Source organism: Zingiber officinale, chromosome 8B (genome assembly GCF_018446385.1).
Source record: "Zingiber officinale cultivar Zhangliang chromosome 8B, Zo_v1.1, whole genome shotgun sequence".
Taxonomy (NCBI): domain Eukaryota; kingdom Viridiplantae; phylum Streptophyta; class Magnoliopsida; order Zingiberales; family Zingiberaceae; genus Zingiber; species Zingiber officinale.
Genome location: NC_056001.1, coordinates 104414656 through 104426804, shown reverse-complemented (window position 1 = coordinate 104426804; position 12149 = coordinate 104414656). Strand labels below are relative to the sequence as shown.

The following is a 12149-nucleotide window of genomic DNA, read 5'->3' as shown; positions in this document are numbered from 1 at the left end:
CCCTGATTAATTATGCCTTGCGCTAGTTTGAAATCTCTGATTTCTTCTGTGAAATCCTGCCTGATGTATTTCATAGAATTTCCCGATCGACTCTGGTTTATAGTCTCCGGTTCCTCCTATGAAGACCCGACCGAATTACTTCATAGAATTTCCCGATCGACTTTTTCTCTGGAATAGTTTAGAGTCTTTGGTTCTTCCTATGAAGACCCGTCCGGGTCACTTCATAGAATTTCCCGATCGACTTTGGTTTATACTGGTTTATAGTCTCCGGTTTCTTCTATGAAGTTCCGTCCGGGTTACTTCATAGAATGTTCCCGATCGACTTTTTCTCTGAATAGTTTAGAGTCTCTGGTTCTTCCTATGAAGGCCCATCCGGGTTACTTCATAGAATTTTCCGATCGACTTTTTCTCTGGAATAGTTTAGAGTCTCCGGTTCTTCCTATGAAGGCCCGTCCAGGTTACTTCATAGAATTTTCCGATCGACTTTTTCTATGGAATAGTTTAGAGTCTCCGGTTCTTCCTATGAAGGCCCGTCCGGGTTACTTCATAGAATCTTCCGATCGATTTTTTCTCTGGAATAGTTTAGAGTCTCCGATTCTTCCTATGAAGGCCCGTCCGGGTTACTTCATAGAATTTTCCGATCGACTTTTTCTCTGGAATAGTTTAGAGTCTCCGGTTCTTCCTATGAAGGCCCGACCGAATTACTTCATAGAATTTCCCGATCGACTTTGGTTTATACGAAAGTATAATATTTGGGCTAACCTTATGTTGGCTTGTAATTCCTTGAGGGGAGCTGAATAGGCCTTTAAGATTTCCCCTTATTTTACTGCTTGAAAAATAGAAAGGAGGTTTCTCCTGATGCTTATCAATTTGTATGAACCACATTTATTTCCTGTGTCAATATTTATCTTGCTTGACTTTCATCAAAAGAAACAAAGTACATAAACTGCAAGTATCTCAATTCGCCACTGTGAACATATTTAAAGTAGTAGGATCAAATCAGGCTCGATAGGGTTGCAAATGATTAGCGCTCCAAGGGCGTTCCAACATTCTTCCTTCGGTATCTTGGAGATAGTATGAGCCTGACACGAGCTTTTCTGTTACTTTATAAGGCCCTCCCCATTGCGGTGCCAACTTACTGACATCTCCCACAGGCTTAACTCGTTTTCCAAACCAAATCCCCTACTTGGAAGAATCTGGGGATGACTCTTTTGTTATAATTCTGTCTCATCCGCTGTCGATAAGATATAAGACGAGTAGCAGCTTTATCTCTTATTTCCTCGATCAGGTCCAGCTCCATAAGTCGTCGATCTCTATTATCCTCATCATATAATTGTCTTCTGTCAGACTCTACTCCTACCTCAATGGGGATTACTGCTTCTCCTCCATAAACTAACTGGAAAGGAGTGATTCCTGTACCTTCACGAGGTGTAGTACGATATGCCCAGAGAACACTGGGTAATTCGTCTACCCAGCTACCTCCGACATGATCTAGCTTAGTTTTCAGTCCTCTAATAATCTCCCTATTAGTTACTTCTGCTTGACCATTGCTCTGCGGGTAAGCTACAGAGGTGAATGCTTGGGTAATCCCATAACTTTGACACCAGTCTAGGATTCTATCGCCTTGAAACTGCCTTCCATTATCAGAGACTAACTTATGAGGAATGTCGAACCTGCAGATTATATTTTTCCATAAGAATTTAATGACCGCGTCTTCTGTAATTCTAGCAAGTGGTTCTGCCTCCACCCATTTAGAGAAATAATCCACAGCCACCAACAAGAACCTCCTCTGTGCAGCAGCCATAGGAAATGGACCCACTATGTCCATACCCCACTGATCAAAGGGACACGAGACTATAGAGGTTCTCAATAACTGGGTAGGGTGATGTAATATATTCTGATGCTTTTGACAAGAAATACAAGTTCTTACCAGTTTAGCGGCATCTTCATGTAGAGTAGGCCAGAAATATCCCGCTAAGAGGATTTTACGAGCCAAAGATCTTCCTCCTATATGACTACCACAAGAACCTTGATGCACCTCCTGTAAAACAAATTGTGTATCTTCTGTGCCCACACACTTGAGCAAGGGTCTGGAAAAATCCCTTTTATATAATTGCTCCCCCACCATAGTATATTGAGCAACTCGTTTCTTGAATACCCTGGCTTGTTCTGTATCTTTCGGAAGAAGACCTTGCTATAAATATAATATGATTTGAGTTCGCCAATCACCCTGAATTTCTATATCGGTTTATCTCTCAATACAGGAAATTAACAGAGTCTGTTCCACTGGTCGATCAAGACTCCATGGCACTACAGCAAAGGCTAGTTTAGCTAATTTATCTGCCACCTGATTCTCAGATCGAGGAATTTTTTGTATGTTTACGTCTTGGAATTGAGACTTCAACTTATCGAATGCTTCAGCATATAACTTGAGCCTGTCATTATTGATTTCAAAATTACCTGATAATTGTTGAGCTGCTAGCTGAGAATCAGAATATATAAGGACTCGAGCTGCCCCTACATGCCGAGCAGCTTGTAAGCCAGCTATTAAAGCTTCATATTCTGCCTCATTGTTGGTAGCTCTATAGTTCAACCTGATGGAAAGTTGGAGTCTATCTTCTTTCGGGGATATAAGGAGAATACCAATTCCACTGCCCTCTCTAGTTGCAGAGCCATCCACATAAACCTTCCAGGTATCTTCTTCTTTTGGGCCCTGAACCTCTATGATGAAATCTGCTAGAGCTTGCGCCTTGATGGCTGAGCGGGGTTGATATTGAATGTCATATTCCCCAAGCTCGGTTGTCCATTTAATTAAGCGTCCCGACGCCTCGGGGTTGAGTAATACCCGTCTAAGAGTGCTATTGGTTAAGACAATAATCTCATGTGCTAAGAAATATGGGCGCAACCTCCGAGCAGTCAATATTAGAGCATAAGCTAATTTTTCTAGTGTAGTGTATCTACACTCAGCTCCCTTTAATAAATGACTAGAAAAATATACAGGTTGTTGCTCTTTTCCTTCCTGCCTGACTAATATAGAACCCACGGCGCTTTCATTAGCCGACAAATACGCCCACAGAGTTTCTCCTGCTATAGGTTTAGCCAATACAGGGAGGGTAGCCAAATAATCTTTCAATTCTTGGAAGGCCTTATCACATTCCTCATTCCATTGAAACTTATTAGCCTTTCTAAGTATTTTAAAGAAATGGAAACTACGATCGGCTGATCTAGAAATAAATCTAGACAAGGCTGTGATTCGGCCTGTCAATCTTTGAGCTTCCCTTATGTTGCGAGGTGGCTCCATGTTCTGTAGTGCCTTGACTTTGCTCGGGTTGGCTTCTATCCCCCTCTCGGACACCATATATCCCAAGAATTTTCCTCCTTTCGCGCCGAACAAGCATTTGTTTGGATTTAATTTGAGCCCATACTGTCTTAATGTCTTGCAAGTTTCTTCCACATCCCTGCACAGATCAGCAGCTTGAAGAGACTTAATTAAGATATCATCAACATATACTTCCATATTCCTACCAATCTGCTTCTGAAAGACCCTATTCATAAGCATCTGATAGGTTGCTCCTGCATTTTCTAGTCCAAAGGGCATAACATTATAACAATAAGTGCCTTCAGGTGTTATAAAACTAACCTTTTCTTGATCTTCTTTGGCCAAGGGGACTTGATGATAACCTTGATACGCATCCAACATAGAGATATATTCGCATCCGGCAGTGGAGTCAACCAGCTGATCGATTCTGGGTAGTGGATAATAGTCCTTTGGGCAAGCTTTGTTGAGATCCCGAAAGTCAATGCACACTCGCCATTTATTCCCGGGTTTAGAGACTAATACCACATTGGCTAGCCAGCTTGGGAATTGAACTTCCCTGATGTATCCGGCTTCCATAAGCTTGGCTATTTCTTCCTTGATAATCTGATTATGTTCCGCACTAAAACTCCTCTTTCTTTGCATGACTGGGCGGGCATCCGGAAAGACATGCAAGGAATGTTCCATGATAGCAGGAGAAATGCCCGAAACTTCTTTGGGAGTCCAGGCAAACACATCATTATTCTTCTTCAAACATTGCACCAACTCAGCTTTAAGATCAGGATCAAGGTCGGCTGCAACATAGGTGGTAGCTTCTGGCCGCTCGGTCTGGATCTGAACTTCTTCCTTTTCTTCATAAACCAAGACGGGCTGCTTTTCCCGAATGGCATTAACTTCCATTCTTTGAATTTTCCGGGCGATGTTAGCCTCAGTCCGAAAGATTTCTACATAACATTTCCGGGCTGTCTTTTGATCGCCCCGTACTTCTCCGACCTGATCCTCCACAGGAAACTTAATCTTCTGACAGAAAGTAGAAACGACCGCCCTGAACTCATTCAGGGCAGGCCGACCCAATATCACATTATAAGAAGATGGAGCATCTACCACCATAAAATAAGATCTCCTGGTTCTCACCAGGGGTTCCTCCCCCAGAGAAATGGCCAACTTTATTTGCCCCAGAGGTTGCACTTCATTGCCTGTGAATCCATACAGAGGAGTTGCGATCGGTTGAAGTTCCATTGGTTCAATTTGCAGCTGATCAAAAGCCTTTTTGAATATAATGTTGACAGAGCTGCCCGTGTCTATGAAGGTACGAGCGATGGCGTAGTTAGCTATCACAGCTTTGATGATTAATGCGTTATCATGAGGTATCTCTACCCCCTCTAGATCTTTGGGCCCGAAGCTTATTTCAGGACCGGCCGCTCTTTCCATGCTGCACCCTACTGCATGAATCTCCAATCTTCGGGCATGTGCTTTTCTGGCTCTGTTAGAATCCCCATCAGTGGGTCCGCCCGTAATCATGTTGATATTGCCCCTAGCAGCATTGTTTCTATTCTCTTCCTGACGGGTTATTGTGGTTTCAGAAGGTGCTTTCTCGGATACTTGGCTAGTACCCGCCGGGACCGGCATTGCTTCTTAACGAGTTCCATCCGGGTGATATTCCGGCTTGAGCGGACTCTGCTGCCTAGGGTACGGTTGCCGGTAATAGTTCTGTCTCTGATATCGCTCTTTATTGACTCGTCTATTTTTCAAAACGAAACAGTCATCAGTGTGATGACTGCTAGTTTTATGATAAGTGCACCATCTCCTTGGTGCCTCTGGCTGCATCTCTACATGCTGTACAGCTTGTGGACGATAATCTGGTTGTCGATGAGGTGGATGAGTTATTCTAGGCCCTCTTGGTGAGGGTACTGGGGTCGGAGCTTTCTCCTTAGCGTGAGTAGGAGAAGAGGGAACACCTTCTTTCCTACGAGCAGCTTGGGCTTCTTCTACGTTAATGAACTCAGTAGCCCGCTCAATCAAGGAATCAAAATTAACAGGAGGATTTCTTACCAAATCTTTAAAGAAATCATTATCATTTAGACCCTGAGAGAAAGCACTTACTAATATTTCAGTAGTAGCATTAGGTACATCTATAGCTACCTGATTGAACCTTTTAATATATGCCCGGATGGATTCTTTAGATGTTTGCTTAATTGAGAATAGGCTCCACGGGGTCTTATGATACCTTTTGTTGCTGGAGAAATGATGTAGAAAGACTTTCTTGAAATCTTTAAATTTCCGAATAGACTTTTCAGGTAACCTTTTGAACTAGCGTTGTGCTGCTCCTCCAAGAGTAGTGAGGAACATCCGACACTTCACCCCATCAGAGAATTGTTGCAACAAGGCTACATTCTCAAATTTCAACAAGTGATCTTCTGGATCTGTGGTTCCGGTATATTCTCCAATTTGAAGATTCTGATATCGCTTAGGAAGTGGGTCATCTAATACATTTTGTGAAAATGGGGAGATGACCTTTTCTGGTGAACTATCACTAGTTATCGTTTTGACTTTACGCTTCTCTCTGTCCGGTACCTCGCCAGAGGACTCTTGGAATATAGGCTTCTTACCCCCTGGATCTAAGGGAGTGCGAAGGAAGGCTCGTGGACGCCTGGTTGGAGAAACAATAACTGGAGGAAAATATAAATGTTCTTCTTCTTCTATCTCCTTTCCTTTCCGAGGTTCAGTAGTTGATATCGCTGGATGATGAGCCGTCGGCAGAGTGGCCCCAGTATGAGCTTGCAGTTGTTGTTGCTGTTGTTGTAGGACTTTCTGAACATGAGAATTAATGAGGAGATCCAAATCCTCGCGACTGATAGTAAGTAGGTTCGACTTCCCAGCTTCTTCCATCACGTAGTCTCAGATTCAGGTGAATTTCCCACAGACGACGCCAAATTTGATCCTGTCTGAGAAGCTGACCGTGAAGGAGATCCAGAAGAAGGAAACCCACCGTACTGATGAAGAATAATGCCGGTAGAACCTCGATCCGAGAAACCCAAAGCGGATCGGAAGAAAACCAGAGTCACCGAAGGAAATCTGATAAGTAGGAAGAAATCCCCGTCCCGATTGGAGAAAGTCGAACTCTCAAGCTCCCGAGGCTCCTGTTGGTTGCTACTCGGAAAGCCTATAGGTTCCACTGTACAAAAATTTTGTACAAAGGTCTGAACCTTTTCCTAGCTACCATGTGTTCTTTTAAATTAAATTTTGGATCTCCTGCGGAACTTAACACGTTTGATCCAAAACTTAATCTATTTGTTCTTTTAGGTTTTGACTTGGATCTCCTGCGGAACTTAACACGTTCGACCCAAGTCTCCTTAAGTTATTAATTCCATTAAATATCAATTTCCATAAAAGGTTCCCAGTACTGACGTGGCGAGGCACATGACCTTCTTGGATATGGGAGCAACCACCACCGACTAGACAAAACCTTTAATAGAAAGCTAATATTTAATTTCCTAAAATAACTTTAGGTTAACCAAAGAGAACAATCAAATCACAAGGAAAAGAAAGAAACAAAAGAACACAACTTCGAAAAACCATATTCGAAATACTAGAACGTAAGCCTCTTGTATTTGGTATTATTTCCATAAATAACTAGCATGATGCGGAAATAGAAATTACTAGTTATACCTTGTAGAAAAACCTCTTGATCTTCTACCGTATTCCTCTTCTAACCTCGGACGTTGTGTGGGCAACGATCTTCCAAGATGAGAAACCACCAACCACCTTCTTCTCCTCCAAGCAAGGTTCAGCCACAAAGGGAAACTTCACCAAGGAGGAAAAACAAAATACTAACCAAGCTCCAAGAGATGCTAGCTTTCTCTCCTTCTTCTTCTTCTTCTCCGAGTAGTATCCGGCCACCACAAGAACTCCAAGGGAGAGGAAGAGGTTCGGCCACCACAAGAGGAAGAGAGGGAGAGGGTAATGGCCGGCCACAACACCAAGGAAAAAGGGAGAGAAAACAATAGAGGTTGTGTCTTGTGAAGGCACCCTCACCCCTTCTTTTATATTCCTTGGCCTAGGCAAATTAGGAAATAAATTTTCCTTAATTTCCTTGACTTGATTTAATTGAGAGAAATAAAATAAAATTTCCCCAATTAATTTCAAGTGGCCGGCCACATCATTGGAAGGCAAAAGAGGACAAGTTTTAATCAACAATTAAAACTTCCTAATTTGTTTCCGGAAATTTTTAAAAAATAAAATTTCTCTTTAAAATCTCTTCATGGTTAATAAAAGGAAATATCTATAATTTTAATTTTATTAACATGTGAATAATTTTAAAGAGAAAATAAAACATCTCTCCAATCTACAAATAAGGAAAGAGATTTAATCTCTTTCTTTAATCTTTTGTAGATCTTTTACAAGAGAGATATTTTAATTTTAATTCTCTTTAAAATATATCTTCCACATAATAATAAAAATTAAAATTAAATTTCTTTTTTATTTTATTTGGCCGGCCCTACTAGCTTGGGTTCAAGCTAGGGCCGGCCACCCCAAAGTATACCTAGGCCGGCCCTAGCTTGATTCCCAAGCTAGCTTGGCCGGCCCCCTTTGGGTGGGTATAGAAGGTGGGTATAGGTGGGTATAGTACTCTATAAATAAGAGGCTACGATAGGGACCGAGAGGAGGAATTGGTTTTGGTCTCCCGATAAAATTAAGCATCCCGTGTTCGCCCCGAACACACAACTTAATTTTATCAATGATAATTCATTCCACTAGAGAACTATCATTGAACTACCGCACCAATCCCAAATTACATTTTTGGGCTCCTTCTTATTATGAATGTGTTAGTCTCCCTGTGTTTAAGATATCGAATGTCCACTAATTAAGTGAGTTACTGACAACTCATTTAATTAATATCTAAGTCCAAGAGTAGTACCACTCAACCTTATTATCATGTCGGACTAAGTCCACCGCAGGGTTTAACATGACAATCTTTATGAGCTCCTCTTGAGGACATTATCAACCTAGTATCACTAGGACACAGTTTCCTTCTATAATCAACAACACACACTATGAGTGATACCATTTCCCAATTTATCGGGTTTATTGATTCATCGAACTAAATCTCACCCATTGATAAATTAAAGAAATAAATATCAAACATATGTGCTTGTTATTATATTAGGATTAAGAGCACACACTTCCATAATAACTGAGGTCTTTGTTCCTTTATAAAGTCAGTATAAAAGGAACGACCTCAAATGGTCCTACTCAATACACTCTGAGTGTACTAGTGTAATTATATAGTCAAGATAAACTAATACCTAATTACACTACGACTTTCTAATGGTTTGTTCCTTTCCATTCTGGTCGTGAGCTACTGTTTATAATTTATAAGGTACCGATAACATCATCTTCTGTATGTGACACCACATACTATGTTATCTACAATATAAATTAAATGAAAAACTACAAACAAATGTAGATAATTAGACCAAATGTGATTCTTTATTCATAATGAATGTTTACAAAGCTTAGGCTTTCAGTATACACTCCAACAGCTCCCTGCGCACAAGAGACCAGCCAACACTATCGTTAGTGACCTAAGACCGGGGTGGGAATCCCTGGCTAGGCCCTCCGACGCTCAAGTTAGTGATCTCTCTTGATGTCAAGGAAGGAAGAAGAAAGAAGATGAACAGCAGCCAGAAAATTAGGGTTGTGAAAGTATCCAATGATGTGAACTTACCTTGCCAACGGAGAGGATTCCCCCTTTTATACCACTTCATGTGACCTCCGTAGCCATGAAGTGGACCCCGGTTTGTTAGAGTTCGTTATGAGATGACGTCAGCTGCGCACTTGCGGAAGATAATTTTTAAGGAATCTTGTTTGTACCCCAGATGTACCTTCTTTGTCGTTTAGCGCCTGCAAGACAAGCTGAAAGCATATTTCCCGCCAAAATATATATTCTCTATCATGAATTATTCTATTCGATATATTAATGTATGATTATTCTTCATGTGACTTCTATTTGTATCTTTGTCGTGTCAAAAAATAATATTTTATTCAACATGTTTCTAAGGTATTCATTGAAGGAACTGTGTGGGTTCTTTGCTCGAAAGAACCCTTTTGACCGATATTGGTCTATCTTTGCTCTGGAGTATGTATCGGTCGTTATTGGCTTACCTTCATACGGCAAGCATGTATCGACCGATATTGGCATACATTCGTTCGACAGGCATGTATCGATCGATATTGGCCTACCTTTGTTACGAAAGTATGTCTCGGCCGTTATTGGCCTACCTTCATACGGCAAGCATGTATCGATCGATATTGGCCTGCCTACGTTCGGCAGGCATGTATCGGCCGATATCGGTCTATCTTTGTTCTGGAGGTATGTCCCGACCAATATTGGCTTACCTTCATACGGTAGGCATGTATCGACCGATATTGGCCTGCCTACGTTCGGCAGGCATGTATCGGCCGATATTGGTCTATCTTTGTTCTGGAGGTATGTCCCGACCAATATTAGCTTACCTTCATACGACAAGCATGTATCGACCGATATTGGCCTACCTTCGTTCGGCAGGCATGCATCGGCCGATATTGTTCTATCTTTGCTCTGGAGTATGTATCGGTCGTTATTGACTTACCTTCATACGGCAAGCATGTATCGACCGATATTGGTCTACCTTTGTTCTGAAAGTATGTTTCGGTCGTTATTGGCCTACCTCCTTTGACTCTTTCTTCCTTTTCTTTCCTCATCTGAAGACCCTTAAAACCTAACCCACATCAGGGGCATTAACTAGCATCGCAACGAAATCCAAATCCTAGTATCTATTCCCCTTCATTCACTTACGATTTTTACTCTCTCTTCTCTCTTTTCTTTCTCTCTAGTGTTTTTGAACCATTTTAGATTGTCTAGATAATTCGCTGTGTAAAATTAATTAGTGCTTAATCAACAATTCCTATAGGATCGATAATCTTTTGTATTACTGATGACGTAACTATGCACTTGCAGTTCGTAACAAGTTTTTGGCGTTGTTGCCAGGGACTGTTTTTTATTAACATTATTTGATTAGTATATGAGTTACTCTAGATATTTTTTTTTCCTTTTGCCTTTTCTTTCTTGTTTCTATTATGCACTTTCTTTCTTGCAATTTAAATTCTGCATTTTTGTTCTTGTTTTTCTTATAGCATTTTATTTCTTGTCTTTGATTCTTCATTTTTGTTTTTTTCTCATAATTTTTTTTAGATATCATGAGCACTAACATGTCAAACAGACCTTTGAGAGAATTTTCTCCGTATATTTCTATAAGATTTTTATCTCCGATTGTGCAACCTCATATCGAAGCAGAGAGTTTCCAACTAGACCCAGAGTTAATCACCATGATACAAGGTCACAAATTTGGGGGAGAAATATTAGAAAACCCATATTTCCATATTGAAGAATTCCTGAAGCTTTGTGATATGGTAAACTGTGAGAGTATCTCAGCGGATGCAGTTCGATTAATGGTATTTCCTTTTAGTATTAAAGATCGGGCAAAGACTTGGTTTAATTTTCTCCGTCCTCAAAGCATCACAAGTTGGAAATAATTAGAGTAGCAATTTCTGAATTATTTTTTCCCTCTAAGCAGAATAGTGTATAATAGGAATTACATCATAAATTTTACTCAAGCAGACGGAGAATCACTATTTGAAGCATGTAATAGGTTCAAGAGTCTACAAAGATAGTGCCCTCATCATGGTTTGGAAAAATGACTGACCTTACACATATTCTATAAGGGAATTTCTTTCTCAGACAAATGTTTATTGGATTCATCAGCTGGAGGTTCTTTTATGAACAAGAGTGTGGACAAAGCATATACATTAATTGATCAAGTGATATTGAATCTCCAAGAATGGTAAGATAAAAGTTGGATGGAATCTCCCTAAAAAATTCATGAAGTGCAAGCCATAAATACAAGAGTGTCTGTCAAACAAATTGCAATTCAACCATCCAAGAGTTTTGAAATTCACAAGTCACAAAATGAGGGGTCCAAACAATTGGAGGCAAAGATTGATAACATAGTTTCAAAATGGTTCAAACATGATCCCCCTCCTATACATACAAGATCTAGTGAAAATGGTAATGATATTAAGTTGAGAAGTGACAAGAATTATGAAGAACTTTTGAAAAAGGACTTGTACAAAATTGAGGAGAAGAACAATAGAATACCTCAAGAACTCAGTTCCATTACTCTAAGAAGTTCCCAAAGGCCACAAGTACCTTTCCCTCAACGATTGATCACACCAACACTAGATATGCAAGTTGGACCTCCTCCGTAAGCTCAAAGGGAATATGGGAAAAAGGAAGTTCAATCTTTTCCAACACCTTCACTAAGGGTTCCTTTTCCACAAAGTCTAGTGAAGGTCAATGAAAACAAAGATTTTAAAAAATTCTATGATTCTAATATGGTTGAGTGCAGATTTTTGGATGTATATAAAGATGAAGAATCTTCAGATGAGGATTGTGACGATAATGCAGTGGATAACAAGTTTTCAGATCTACCTCCAAGTTTTACAGGATGTTATGATGAAATTGAATTTTTAGATGATTAATGTAATGAGGTAAATCAACTTAAAAATGCAAATGAAGTCAGTGATCCTCCTATAGTTGATTCTCCTATTGAGGATATTGATATTGGTTTATTTTTTGATATTTGTGTTGATGATAATGATATGGAAGGAAGTGTAGGGAGCTGTGGTGTGGAAGCAGCATCTCATGAATCACCTCCTTTGTCCACATACTCCTTGGAGACTATGAGAATTGCAAGGATTGAACATGTTGTGGACCAATGTGTAGGGACTTATG

The 12149-nt window shown here is 40.4% G+C and overlaps 1 non-coding gene across 1 annotated transcript; it reads right to left on the bottom strand.

Moving 5' to 3' along the window:
* Positions 1-10940: 10940 nt before the first annotated feature.
* On the bottom strand, positions 10941-11046 carry LOC122018295. Its single transcript, XR_006121714.1, has one exon. It is a non-coding gene; the product is annotated as a small nucleolar RNA R71 (small nucleolar RNA).
* Positions 11047-12149: the final 1103 nt, after the last annotated feature.